Genomic DNA, 12,580 nt, shown 5'->3' with positions numbered 1-12,580 from the left:
GCAAGGGGTGACGCTCTAACCACTGAGAAAACCGGCCAGGGCAATACTGTTTTAATATTGGTTCTTTGTTTATAACAAACTAGAGGCTTGGTGCATGAAAATTCATGCACTGGAGGGGGGTCCCTCAGCCAGGCCTGCCCCCTCTCACAGTCTGGGAGCCCTCAGGGCAGGAGGCAACTTGGCAATCGGGGAAGGCGATGCCTTATCACACCTCTGCTGCTGTCACTAAGCCTCAGTCTGTTCTGGTTACCTGAGCCTCGGGTGGCCCTGGGAGGCTGGGCAGCCACCATCCAAGACTTGCCTGTGCCTCAGGCCAGCCCTGGGTGACAGGGGGGCTGAGGAGACTGGGGGACTCCAGAGCACACCTGCCACCCTGGCGGGGCTGAAGGGACTGAGCACCACCATCTTTGACGGCATGGCAGTCAATTAGCATATTCCCTCTTTATTGGCTGTGGGCACTGCCATAGTTGTGACAGCGTGAGGGTCAATTAGCATATTCCCTCTTTATTAGTTAGGATAGTCCTAAATGCTGATGCAATATACTTACAATAGGTAAAGATGTGCCGGCCAGCGTGGCTCAGTAGTTGAGCGTTGACCTATGAACCAGGAGATCACGGTTTGATTCCCGGTCAGGAGACATGCCTGGGTTTCGGCCTCACTCCCCAGTGTGGGATGCACAGGAGACACCTGCTCTCTCATCATTGATGTTTCTATCTCTCTCTCCCTCTCCCTTCCTCTCTGAAATCAATACAAATATATTTTTTAAAAAACAAACAAAAAAATAGGTAAAGATGTGGTTCCTGAGGGGCACTGTAATATGGAAACTCTGTACTGTCTGCTTAGCTCGTTTGTAAACCTAACCCCCCTCCCCACCTCCTCTCCATCCCCCCAAACAGTATGCCATTCAGAAAAACAAGAACAAGCACCGCAGACAGCGACTCGCCCAGGCGGCGGGCCGGGCAGCACCGTGGACAGCGACTCGCCCAGGTGGCGGGCCGGGCACCACCATGGACAGCGGCTCGCCCAGGAGGCGGGCCAAGCAGCACGGTGTACAGAGGTCTGGAGGCTGCGGGGACAGACACTGCATAGCCATTGTCTCCTGTGGAAAGGCAGCCGCCGGGGACAGCACAGCCCTACAGCAGGAGTTTACAGAGGAAGAAAGCATCTGGACCTTTGCATCGTGACCTCATGCACCTAAGGTCACCGGCTACACCCATATGTAGTCTAGGAGTCATGCGTGCATCACCCATGAGCGCCCCACAGAGAAGACTGGGTGCATGCAGTGTGGTGGGTGGAATTCTCAGATGGTCCCTCATTTTTTGTTCAATTATATTTTTATTGATTTCAGAGAAGAAGGAACAAGGGGAGAAAGACAGAAACATCACTGATGAGAGAGAATCATCGATGGGCTGCCTCCTGCACGCCCCACACAGGGGAGCGAGGCCGAGCATATGCCCTAACCAGGAATTGAACCGTGACCTCCTGGTTCATAGGCCAACGCTCAACAACTGAGCCACGCCGACTGGGCTTTTTGTTGTTAATTCTTACCCGAGGATATTTTCCCATTGAGTTTTAGAGAAAGTGGAAAGGAGGGAGGGAGTGGGAGAGAAACACTGATGTGAGAGACACATCGATCCGTTGCCTCCTGCATGTGCACCCACCGGAGCCAGGGATGGGCATGAACCTGCAATCTAGGTCCATGAGAATGGAATGTGCGACCCTTTGGTGTGTGGGCCAGAGCTCTAACCACTGAGCACCACCGGCCAGCACAGTCCTTCATTTTGATATAAAATCCGTATATATATTAACTAATTCTTTTCTTTCCCGTCTCCCCATTCTGCTACCATTTAACGTAAGATGCGTTCGTGTGAGTTACCGTGGCTCAGGGTTAAGCGGCTGTCCAGGTCTGGCCATTTTCCAGCAAGGACAGAAATGGGCAGCGCCCAGGGACAGGGAAAGGGGGTACTGGCTTCGTGTCCTCTGGGAGGAGGGCTGGCACGTTTCCGCTGCCTGTGAGACATTTCACTCTGCGGAGGGTGAAATTACTTGCCAACAGGAGTCCAAGGGGCCGTGTGTGGTGCTGTGGTGAGTTTGGTCTGTCATCTTAGCTAAGCGCTCACTACACTTCTCGGGACTCTCTTCCTGGGAGGCCCAGAGGAGGGTGGCCATGACAGGAAGTCACACAGCGTTGGGAAAGCAGAGCGAAGCGGCAGTCCTCAGGGTTGGAAGGCTGGAGCCGGGCCCAGGTGACGAGCGTGCTTGCTGCCACTGACCTGCGGACCCGGCTTGTCAGGCCTGATTGAGGTGTGGGAGGGCGCGTGTCCTGTCGTCACAACTGCTGGGACAGATGTTTCTGCACTGAGGGGGGGGCACTGCGGGGGGAGCCTGTAGTGACGAGGAGCTCAGGGCACGGGGGCCCACGAGACCACCACGCGCCTCTGGCAGACCGATTCCCGCAGCGGCGGGGCCAGCAGGTGCTCACTGGGGACGAAAAGGGACGTCGTGCTGGACGCAGCCCCAGCTCTCGGAAACCACGGGACAGCGTCCCGGGGCAGCTGGGCTGCGGTCCAGGCAGGGTCCTGCCGAGGCGCCAGAAGCTGTGAGGTCAGGTGTGCATTGATGACAATATGTTTCACCCCCGGTGTCAGGGGCTGTTCTAATTTGTAAACATATTTTTATTGATTTCAGAGAGGAAAGCAGAGGGAGAGAGAGATAGAAATGTCAATGATGAGAGAGAATCATAGATGTGCTGCCTCCTGCACACCCCACATTGGAGACGGAGCCCACAACCCGGGCATGTGCCCTGACCGGGAATCGAACCATGACCTCCTGGTTCATAGGTCGACGCTCACCCATTGAGCCATGCCGGCTGGGTAGGAGCTGTTTTATAAATGTGTTTCCTGGACAGAATGAACTTCAAGAACCGAATCCTGGCCCAGCCAGGCACCCACGCACTCAGGGGAAGCATGGGCATGGACTGTGGTGCCCAGACTTCCTCCTGGCCGCCCAGGGGCCTGTGGATAGGGCTCCAGGTGCAAATCCAAGGGCAGAGGGAAAAGTCAAGACATGTTCCCTTGGGAACAGCCAGGAGACAGCTGTGACCCAATGGGGGCTCCTGAGGGTGGGGTGGGGCTGGAGGGCGGGGCTCGGGTAGAAGGCCCAGCAATGATGTCTTTGAGGCTCTGAGACCCTCAGCCTCCAGCCTAGCGCCCTCCACCCTCTTCATTCGCTTGTTCGTTCGTTCGTTTGTTCCTTTGTTCATTCATTCCTCCTTTCAGGGGGTGTGGGTGCTGGGGTGCCCTGTCTCTGCTCCCACGGAGCTTAGTGTGGACACGGAGGCAGGACCAGGGGACATACAAGTTGTGCTGCCCTGGACGGAGAGAGCCGGTGTGGAGGCCACGGGGAGGCGGGCCAGCGGGCTGGTGGGCGAGCTCTGACTTTGCGCTCACGTGATGGGGACCCACCAGCGGGTTTGAGCCGTGGCTGCCAGGACAAGTCAGGTTTCAAAAGACCACCCTGGCCGCGGGTGGAGGGGGCAGCCTGGAGGGGCGGCAGGTGTGGCTGTGAAGCAGGAGGCCGGCTGCACACAGTGGCGGACAGAGGGCCATGGGTCCATGGGGCAGGTGGTCATTTGCTCAGATGGCAGAGTGGGCGAGCGGGCTCAGAGGGAATCATGCTGAGAGCTGGACAGTGGCTGCCTCTGTGACAGTTGAGGTGAGCATGCAGGGACGGTGCACCAGGCTGTGGCCGAGTAAAAGGCATCCTGACGCTGCCACTCCTGTATGTTTGCTGAGCGCTTTCTACCTGCCTGGAGGGTCCTACCTGCCTGGAGGGTCCTACCTGCCTGGAGGGTCCTACCTGCCTGCTGGGTCCTACCTGTCTGCTGGGTCCTACCTGCCTGGAGGGTCCTACCTGCCTGGAGGGTCCTACCTGCCTGCTGGGTCCTACCTGCCTGGAGGGTCCTACCTGCCTGCTGGGTCCCACCTGTCTGGAGGGTCCTACCTGCCTGCTGGGTCCTACCTGCCTGCTGGGTCCTACCTGCCTTCTGGGTCCCACCTGTCTGGAGGGTCCTACCTGCCTGGAGGGTCCTACCTGCCTGCTGGGTCCTACCTGCCTGCTGGGTCCTACCTGCCTGCTGGGTCCCACCTGTCTGGAGGGTCCTACCTGCCTGCTGGGTCCTACCTGCCTGCTGGGTCCTACCTGCCTGGAAGGTCCTACCTGCCTGGAGGGTCCTACCTGCCTGGAGGGTCCTACCTGCCTGGAGGGTCCTACCTGCCTGGAGGGTCCTACCTGCCTGGAAGGTCCTACCTGCCTGCTGGGTCCTACCTGTCTGCTGGGTCCTACCTGCCTGGAAGGTCCTACCTGCCTGCTGGGTCCTACCTGCCTGGTAGGTCCTACCAGCCTGCTGGGTCCCACCTGTCTGGAGGGTCCTACCTGCCTGCTGGGTCCTACCTGTCTGCTGGGTCCTACCTGCCTGGAGGGTCCTACCTACCTGGATGGTCCTACCTGCCTGGAGGGTCCTACCTGCCTGCTGGGTCCTACCTGCCTGCTGGGTCCTACCTGCCTGGAAGGTCCTACCTGCCTGCTGGGTCCTACCTGTCTGCTGGGTCCTACCTGTCTGCTGGGTCCTACCTGCCTGGAGGGTCCTACCTGCCTGGAGGGTCCTACCTGCCTGGAGGGTCCTACCTGCCTGGTAGGTCCTACCAGCCTGCTGGGTCCCACCTGTCTGGAGGGTCCTACCTGCCTGCTGGGTCCTACCTGTCTGCTGGGTCTTACCTGCCTGGAGGGTCCTACCTGCCTGAAGGGTCCTAACTGCCTGGAGGGTCCTACCTGCCTGGAGGGTCCTACCTGCCTGGAGGGTCCTACCTGCCTACTGGGTCCTAACTGCCTGGAGGGTCCTACCTCCTGGGTCCTACCTGCCTACTGGGTCCTACCTCCTGGGTCCTACCTGCCTACTGGGTCCTACCTGCCTGAAGGGTCCTGCCTGCCTGATGGGTCCTACCTGCCTGGAGGGTCCTACCTGCTGGGGGTCATGAGGAAGCAGCAGAGAGCTCTGTTCTCTTGGAGGCAACTTTCTAGGTGAAACCGAGAATAACCGACAGGGATAAGTGAGCCACAGAAGTTGCTGGAAGGAGGCTCAGTGGGAAGTCTGAGGGCTGGCCTTCCATTAGGGTGGTGGGACCTCACACAGAGCTGAAGGGGATGAGGGGGAGCCTCATGGCCTGGTACAGCCTATGAGGGGACAAATAGGGATGGAGAGACAGGAGGCCAGGGCAGGCCAGGCCATGCAAGGACCCCATTCTGATTTCTGATAAAATGTGAGGACTTTTCAGGCTGTGGAGAGCTGGGGTCTCATCTGAGATCTTGAAACAGGGCTCTGGGGGTGGGCAGGGCGACCCTGCGGGTGTGACCCTGGGCCTCTGGCAGGGAGACAGCATGGCCAGGTGAGGAGAGCAGGTGAGGCGTTGGCCGGACGGGACAGGGTGGAGCAGCAGTGTGCTCCTTTCCTCAGCTGCTGGGGCAAATGGTCCCCAGCGGGTCCTCGCCCAGCCTCGCTGGGCAGTGTTCACGGTGTGGTTGGGCCCGGCCCTCTCCCCTCCAACAGGCTCCAGAGAGAATCTGATTGGTCTTTTCCAGCTTCTGGGGCACCCACACCCCTGGGCCCCTGGCAGTCCCCATGGCTGCCCCCGTGGCTGTCCCCAGTGGCCATGCCCTGTGATAGCCCACCGTGTTTTTCCATGTGGCAGTCCCCCATAGCTGTCCCTCTTGTCTGTCCTTCGTGGCTGTCCCCATGACTGTCCCCTGTGACTGTCTCCCATGGCTGTCCCCCATGGCTGTCCCCTGTGGCTGTCCCCCGTGGCTGTCCCCCATGGCTGTCCCCCGTGGCTGTCCCCCGTGGCTGTCCCCCATGGCTGTCCCCCATGGCTGTCCCCCGTGGCTGTCAACCGTGGCTGTCCCCCATGGCTGTCCCCCATGGCTGTCCCCCGTGGCTGTCCCCTGTGGCTGTCCCCCATGGCTGTCCCCCATGGCTGTCCCCCATGGCTTTCCCCCATGGCTGTCCCCATGGCTGTCCCCCATGGCTGTCCCCCATGGCTGTCCCCCATGGCTGTCCCCCGTGGCTGTCCCCTGTGGCTGTCCCCCATGGCTGTCCCCCATGGCTGTCCCCTGTGACTGTCCCCTGTGGCTGTCCCCTGTGACTGTCCCCCATGGCTGTCCCCCGTGGCTGTCCCCCGTGGCTGTCCCCCGTGGCTGTCCTGTGGCTGTCCCCCATGGCTGTCCCCCATGGCTGTCCCCCATGGCTGTCCCCCGTGGCTGTCCCCCGTGACTGTCCCCCATGGCTGTCCCCCATGGCTGTCCCCCGTGGCTGTCCCTCGTGGCTGTCCTGTGGCTGTCCCCCATGGCTGTCCCCCATGGCTGTCCCCCATGGCTGTCCCCCGTGGCTGTCCCCTGTGACTGTCCCCCATGGCTGTCCCCCATGGCTGTCCCCCATGGCTGTCCCCCATGGCTGTCCCCCGTGGCTGTCCCCATGGCTGTCCCCCGTGGCTGTCCCCCATGGCTGTCCCCCGTGGCTGTCCCCAGTGGCTGTCCCCCATGGCTGTCCCCCATGGCTGTCCCCCATGGCTGTCCCCTGTGGCTCTCCCCCGTGGCTGTCCCCCGTGGCTGTCCCCTGTGGCTGTCTGTGACTGTCCCCCATGGCTGTCTCTCATGGCTGTCCCCCATGGCTGTCTCTCATGGCTGTCCCCCATGGCTGTCTCTCATGGCTGTCCCCCATGGCTGTCTCTCATGGCTGTCCCCCGTGGCTGTCCCCTGTGGCTGTCTGTGACTGTCCCCCATGGCTGTCTCTCATGGCTGTCCCCCATGGCTGTCTCTCATGGCTGTCCCCCATGGCTGTCTCTCATGGCTGTCCCCCGTGGCTGTCTGTGGCTGTCCCCCATGGCTACCCCTGTAGCTGTCCCCCATGGCTGTCCCCAATAGCTGTCTCCCGTGGCTGTCCCTCTTGGTTGTCCCCCGTGACTATCCCATGTGGCTGTTCCCATGGCTGTCCCTCTTGGCTGTCCCCCATAACTATCCCCTGTGGCTGTCCCCCATGACTATCCCCTGTGGCTGTTCCCCCATGGCTGTCTCCAGTGGCTGTCCTCGTGGCCGTCCCCCATGGCTGTCCCTGTGGCCGTCCCCACGCAGCTGGCTGCGCAGCAATAAGTGCCAGCTTCTCTCTGTGATGACACTGCCCAGCGACAAGAAGAGTCCTCCCACCTCAATATCCTGACTGACAGGTTCCGGGAATGTGTGTGTGAAGCCTGTATGTTGCCTGTAGGCTGGCACATGTGTGCCTGTGCGTGTGTGCACATGTGTGCATTCGTGTGTGAACTGTGTACAGGAGCATGTTGCATGCGTGCACTGTGCATGTTGCTTCTGTGTGAGCTGTGTGTGCGTATACATCTGTGCACCTGCAGAGTGAGCCTGCACGTGTATGTTCAGTGTGGAATAGGGCTTCCCAGACCAGTCCGTGGCAGCCCTGCTGTGAGCGGGCTCTCAGCACCCTGGTCCCGTGGCCAGAGGCGGATCATGACGGCCGGGACAGAAACAGGAGGCAGGTGCAAGGTGCCAGAACTGTTTATGGGCTAGCCAGCGGGCGGATGGGAGGAGGCGCCTGGGTCAGGGCCGGCTCTGCGGCCAGGCTTGCAGTGTTCCTGCGAGGGCCTTGGGGGGCTCCCTCAGGCCAGGCCAGTGCCCACGGCCCACTGCCCTCCTGCCCGGGTTTCCCGGCTCCGCACAGTCCCTGGCCGGCTCCAGCGAGCCCCCTGGACGTCCCTGCCCTTCACCTTGACGAAGGTGACGAAGCCGCTGTAGAGCAGGGTGAGGAGGAAGAGGGCCACGAAGGTGGGCCACAGGCGGCCGGCATCGTCCAGGTCGGCAGAGCCATCACAGTCCTCGTCCATGCTCAGGGGGCCCCAGAGGGGCGGGGCCGGACCTGGGGAGGAAGCGGCGCCGGGTGAGGTCAGTCCTGCGGCCTCACAGCGCACAGCGGCAGCTGCATGCCGGTGACAGCTCACACCGTCCAGTGCCCGCCCCGTCACCCACTCGACAGGCATCTACAACCGGCCTTCTCATGGCTAGGCCTGTGCCCGGCACAGCAGAACCAGATAGGTCACAGCACCGATTGGGGCAGGGGAACCAGAACGAAACATGGGCACATAAGTCCACACACGTGTGACCAGAAAGCCAGGGAGGCGCCGGCAGTGAGAAGATGCAGACGCACAGGGACTGGCCCCGGGGGCCTGGCCATGGAGCCTCCCTCAGAAGTGGCAGCTGGGCCCGGCCATACGGCTCAGTGGCTGAGCATCGACCTATGAACCAGGAAGTCACGGTTCACTTCCCGGTCAGGGCACATGCCTGGGTTGCAGGCTCTATCCCTAGTCTCTCATCATTGATGTTTCTATCTCTCTTTCCTTCTCTCTCTCTGCAATCAATAACAATATTTAAAAGTATATACAGTATTTGGAAGTGGCAGCTGTGATGAGTTGTGGAAGGCAAGATATTGCCAACCAGGCAAAGAGAGGAGGGAACAGCATTCTAAGCGAAAGGAACAGCATGCATGGATGCCCTGTGTTGGGAGAGAGCCTGGCCCAGGAGGACGGAGGGGCAGGAGGCCAGGCCCAGGATGGGTGCAGGCCTGGATGGCGGCAGGAGGAGTGGCAGGGCTGTGAGCCAGGGCATGCACCAGGTTGGAGTATGGCATCGTCATCCTGCTGGATTGGGGTGGGGGTGGGGGGACTTGCCCAGCCTTGGGCTGGGCGCCCAGGGCCAGACAGGAAGCGGGCCTGGGTACCAGCTTGCAGCACAGGCAGCCGGGCCCCTTGTTGGTGGTATGGGGTGTGGGAGGTGGGCCGGGCACGAGTGAGTGCCAAGGCTTTGCAGTCTGTCAGCTCTAACAATGAAAAGCGGGCACAACTTTGCTTTTCTCGTCATTTTATTCTTCGAGTAATTAGTGATTTATTCCTATCACATGCTCCGAACTCAGGGGTCCTGGGTGAAATGGAGATTTAAAGGGCAGCCGTCTATCACCACAGAGACTCAGAGCCGGGCTGGGGCCTGGGGCCTGGGGCCCGGATCCCTCGTGACCAGCCCGGCGGGCAGGGCCGTCTCTGCGACCCGCGCAGCCTGTGGTGCTCTGGACACCGGGCACAGGTTGGCAGGTGAGCACTGGGCGGCCTGGATGGTGTCCTGCTCATGGCCTGGCCCAGCGTGCCCATCCCATCCCCCTGGGGCCTGGCGGGCGAGGACGGGGCAGGGTCTGGGTGCCGTGCCCAACAGGCGACCTGGCAGGAAGCCTCAGAGGGGAGGGTGAGCCCCACCCTGCGAGTTCCGGTGCCCTCCACGGTCAGCGTGGGGTCCAGCCCTCCCTTCAGGGTGCACACGGCTCCCAAGGTGCTGGGACGGGTCCTAGGGACCCTGGAGAGGCTCGGACATCCCGGGGGGGAGAGCCGTCTGCGGTGACCACCCGATGTCCACCCCGGAGGAGGCCCTGCGCCGTGCCCAGTGATGGGTGTGTCTCCACAGGAAATGGCTGCTCCTCGGGACCTGGCAGGGGGGCCCCCGCCTCCTGCCCTCCTGGGTCAGCACCCAGTGTGGGGACACCAGGAATGGGTGAGACTGACAGGTGTCAGGTCACCCAAATCACCAAGTGTGGGGACAGCAAGTGCAAACTCCAGATACCAAGCTGGCCTGGTGGGGCTGTCCCGGGGGGCGGCACAGACCGAGGGCCACTGTGCCGGCTGCCCGCCCCCCAGCCCTGTGCCCAGAGGGGGTGCCTCACCTGCAGTGTCCAGGCTCCAGCTGGCGTTGAGCAGCCTCCCCGAGGCCGGGTGCCTGACCTCGCACGTGTAGGTGGCCAGCGGGGGGCCGGGGGCGGCCGGGACCCGCAGGACGCTCCAGGTGCGGAACGCGCTGGTTCCCGGCTCGGCTGTGGGCGCCGCGGTGGCAAACCAAGAAGCGTCCACCTGGCGCGGGCCGTCCTGCCAGGTGAGGAGCAGCTCCGGGGGCGAGAAGCCCGCCACCTCGCACAGGAGCCAGGAGGCCGCCCCGGCAGAGCCGTGAGCTCCAGGCGTGGCCAGGACCCGGACGGCGAGGCTGCTGGGCGCCGTGGCGGCTGCGGGGAGAAGCCTGGTTGTGCCCGGGCCACGGGCAGCCTCTGGAGAATGCGTGTCCTTGTGGGCGGAGATGGCCAGAAGGGCTGTGGAGAGAGGACATGGGAGGCCCTGGCCCGTTCCTTCCCTGCTCCCCCTGGTCTGCCCCCAGGGACTGGCCTCAGAGAAAGGGGTCCAGCACCCCAGCTTCTGGCTGGGACCCAGGCCGGGGTCTGGGCATGGTGACTGGATCCCTCGTGACCCCTGGGTTCAGGGGGTTGGGGGCCCTGAAGGGGAAGTGGGTGGGTGAGGGGGGTCACCTCCTGGTATGCCCATGGTCGGGGCTGTGGCCGCTCTGTGGCCCCAGCTGTGAGGTGCAGGTCTGAGCCCCACCCCGGCCACATGGTCCCTGCGTCGGTGCCCGGAGTGCGCTCCGGTTCTGGCGGGACCCTGTTGGCCTGGTGGCAGTGACCCACTGCCAGGTGCTCAAGGACCATCCGTACGGCAACATCTTCTATGGTTTAGGGTGTGGACAGCCAGCAGGTGAACGGGCCACAGACCGACAGCAGGCCAGGAGCAGCACGCTTGTAAAGGGACACGCCCTGGCTGGTGTGGCTCAGTGGATAGAGCGTCGGCCCACAGACTGAAGGGTCCCGGGTTCGATTCCAGTCAAGGGCATGTACCTCGGTTGCAGGCTCAATCCCTGGCGCAGGTTTGGGTGTGTGGGGGAGGAACCAACCGATGTGTCTCTGTCACATCAACGTTTCTCTCTGTCTCTCCCTCTCCCTTTCCCTTTCTCTAAAAATCAATGGAAAAAATCCTCAGGTGAGGATTAACAAAAAAAAAATGATAAAATGAAAGGACACATCGTACATGTGTCTCCATCCGTCCGATACTGGAAGGCCCATCCCCAGGGCGTTCTGGACGCGACAGCAGGCACCAACTGCAGCTGGGGGTGTGGGCGTCCGGACCAGCAACCTTGGGGGGCCACCGCAGGCCGGGACGCCCTGTGTCTGCCCAGCACACCTCTGCGGGCACTGGCAGCCCGCTCAGAGCAGGAGCACCGTCTTCTGGCGTGGCAGACACCGGGCAAACCACGACCCCAGCCTTCAGGAGGTGCCCTGTGTTTCTGTGAGGGCCGGGGGGCGGGTTCCGCACTCCTGGCTGCTCTGGCAATGAGTCCCCACAAAAGCCTCCAGAACAAGCACATGTCTCAGCCTGGCCCACGGGCAGGTGCGTCCCGGCGCTGGCCCGGGGCCCTCCTCGTCCACCGTGCTCCCTGCAGAGTGACCTAGGCGGGTCCTTGGCACCTGAAGGGCCTCAGTGGCACTCAACACAGGGCCCGGCATATGGTAGATGCTCAGTAGCCGTAATTTCAGGGCCCCGGCCTTCCTGACCGGAATGTGACTGAAGATTCCAGAAGCCATGGAGGGCTGACCGCAGGAGGCAGCCGAAGGCATGGACAGGCGGGCAGGGGTAAGCTGGCAGAGGGGCTCCTCACCTGGGCCTCTGGCAGTGGTGGGGGCCGGGGTGAGTTTCTCTGAGAGAGGTGGCCCGTGGGTCACGGAGAGGGCCTGGGTTTCCCAAGACGCTGAAATCAGAGGGGCAGTGGGCAGCCGAGGTCAGAGAGCATCGTGGGCGCAGGGGGGACAGGCTGCCGGGTGGACGGGAAGACATGGGTAGGGCCGGGGAGGGGGACAGGAGGGGCCGGGTTGGGCTGCTGCCTCCAGCACTCTGGGGATAGGGGTGGAAGGGACTGGGTTCGAACGCTGGAGCTGGAGCGGCTGAGGGCAGAGTGGGGGTAGGGAGCAAGCTGCTTTGAGGGGTGGCTGGGTGCCCATCGGGGCCCAGTCCCTGCTTTGGTCCTTGAGGTCAGGCCCTGGGAGATGCTGGGACATGCTGGAGGCCACCCACCTGGCCACTGGAAGGTCTTGGACGTGTGATTGGCGCTGCAGACGAGTAAGCCAGGCTTCCAGACGACGGTTCGGTAGAAGAGGTAGGTGACCCTCTGCGTGAAATTCCCAATCACAACGTCCTTGGCGAGCAGCTCCTCTGTCCCTCTGTGCCAGGTGGCTGAGCTGGACCCCGTCACCAGGCAGGCCAGGGTCACGGACATGCCTGCTTTTGGGGCCTTGCACTCTGCGACCATGGGGAACACAGTCACCTCAGAAGCATCACCTGGAAGACAGACAGGTGGTGCTTCTGAGGCCGGACACTCCCAGGGCACAGGGCAGTGTGAGAGGAGAGGTCCCCGTCCTGGGAGGCCTGGCAGAGCCCTGGAGGGGAGGCCCAGACAAACCCCGGTCCCCTTGCTCTATGCATCTCCTGTTCTAACCCCTCCCATGGAGCCGCGAGGGGTGGAGGGATACCCCAGGTCAGGGTGTGCCCTGGGGGATGGGCCTGGGGGCCTCAGTTGCCCGGCAGGTGAGGCAGAGCATGGCTGGACTTGTGTG

At 62.3% G+C, this 12,580-nt stretch overlaps 1 gene segment (V, D, J or C); it reads right to left on the bottom strand.

Annotated features, from left to right (window-relative positions):
• Positions 1-7,715: 7,715 nt before the first annotated feature.
• On the bottom strand, positions 7,716-12,276 carry LOC307094710 (Ig delta chain C region membrane-bound form-like). The segment is given in 3 exons: positions 12,042-12,276; positions 9,818-10,234; positions 7,716-7,972 (listed from the first exon to the last, which is right to left on the bottom strand).
• Positions 12,277-12,580: the final 304 nt, after the last annotated feature.

The sequence above is a fragment of the Cnephaeus nilssonii genome (assembly GCF_951640355.1).
Source record: "Cnephaeus nilssonii genome assembly, chromosome: 23".
NCBI classification, from domain to species: Eukaryota; Metazoa; Chordata; class Mammalia; order Chiroptera; family Vespertilionidae; genus Cnephaeus; species Cnephaeus nilssonii.
This window is presented reverse-complemented; position numbering and strand designations above follow the sequence as displayed.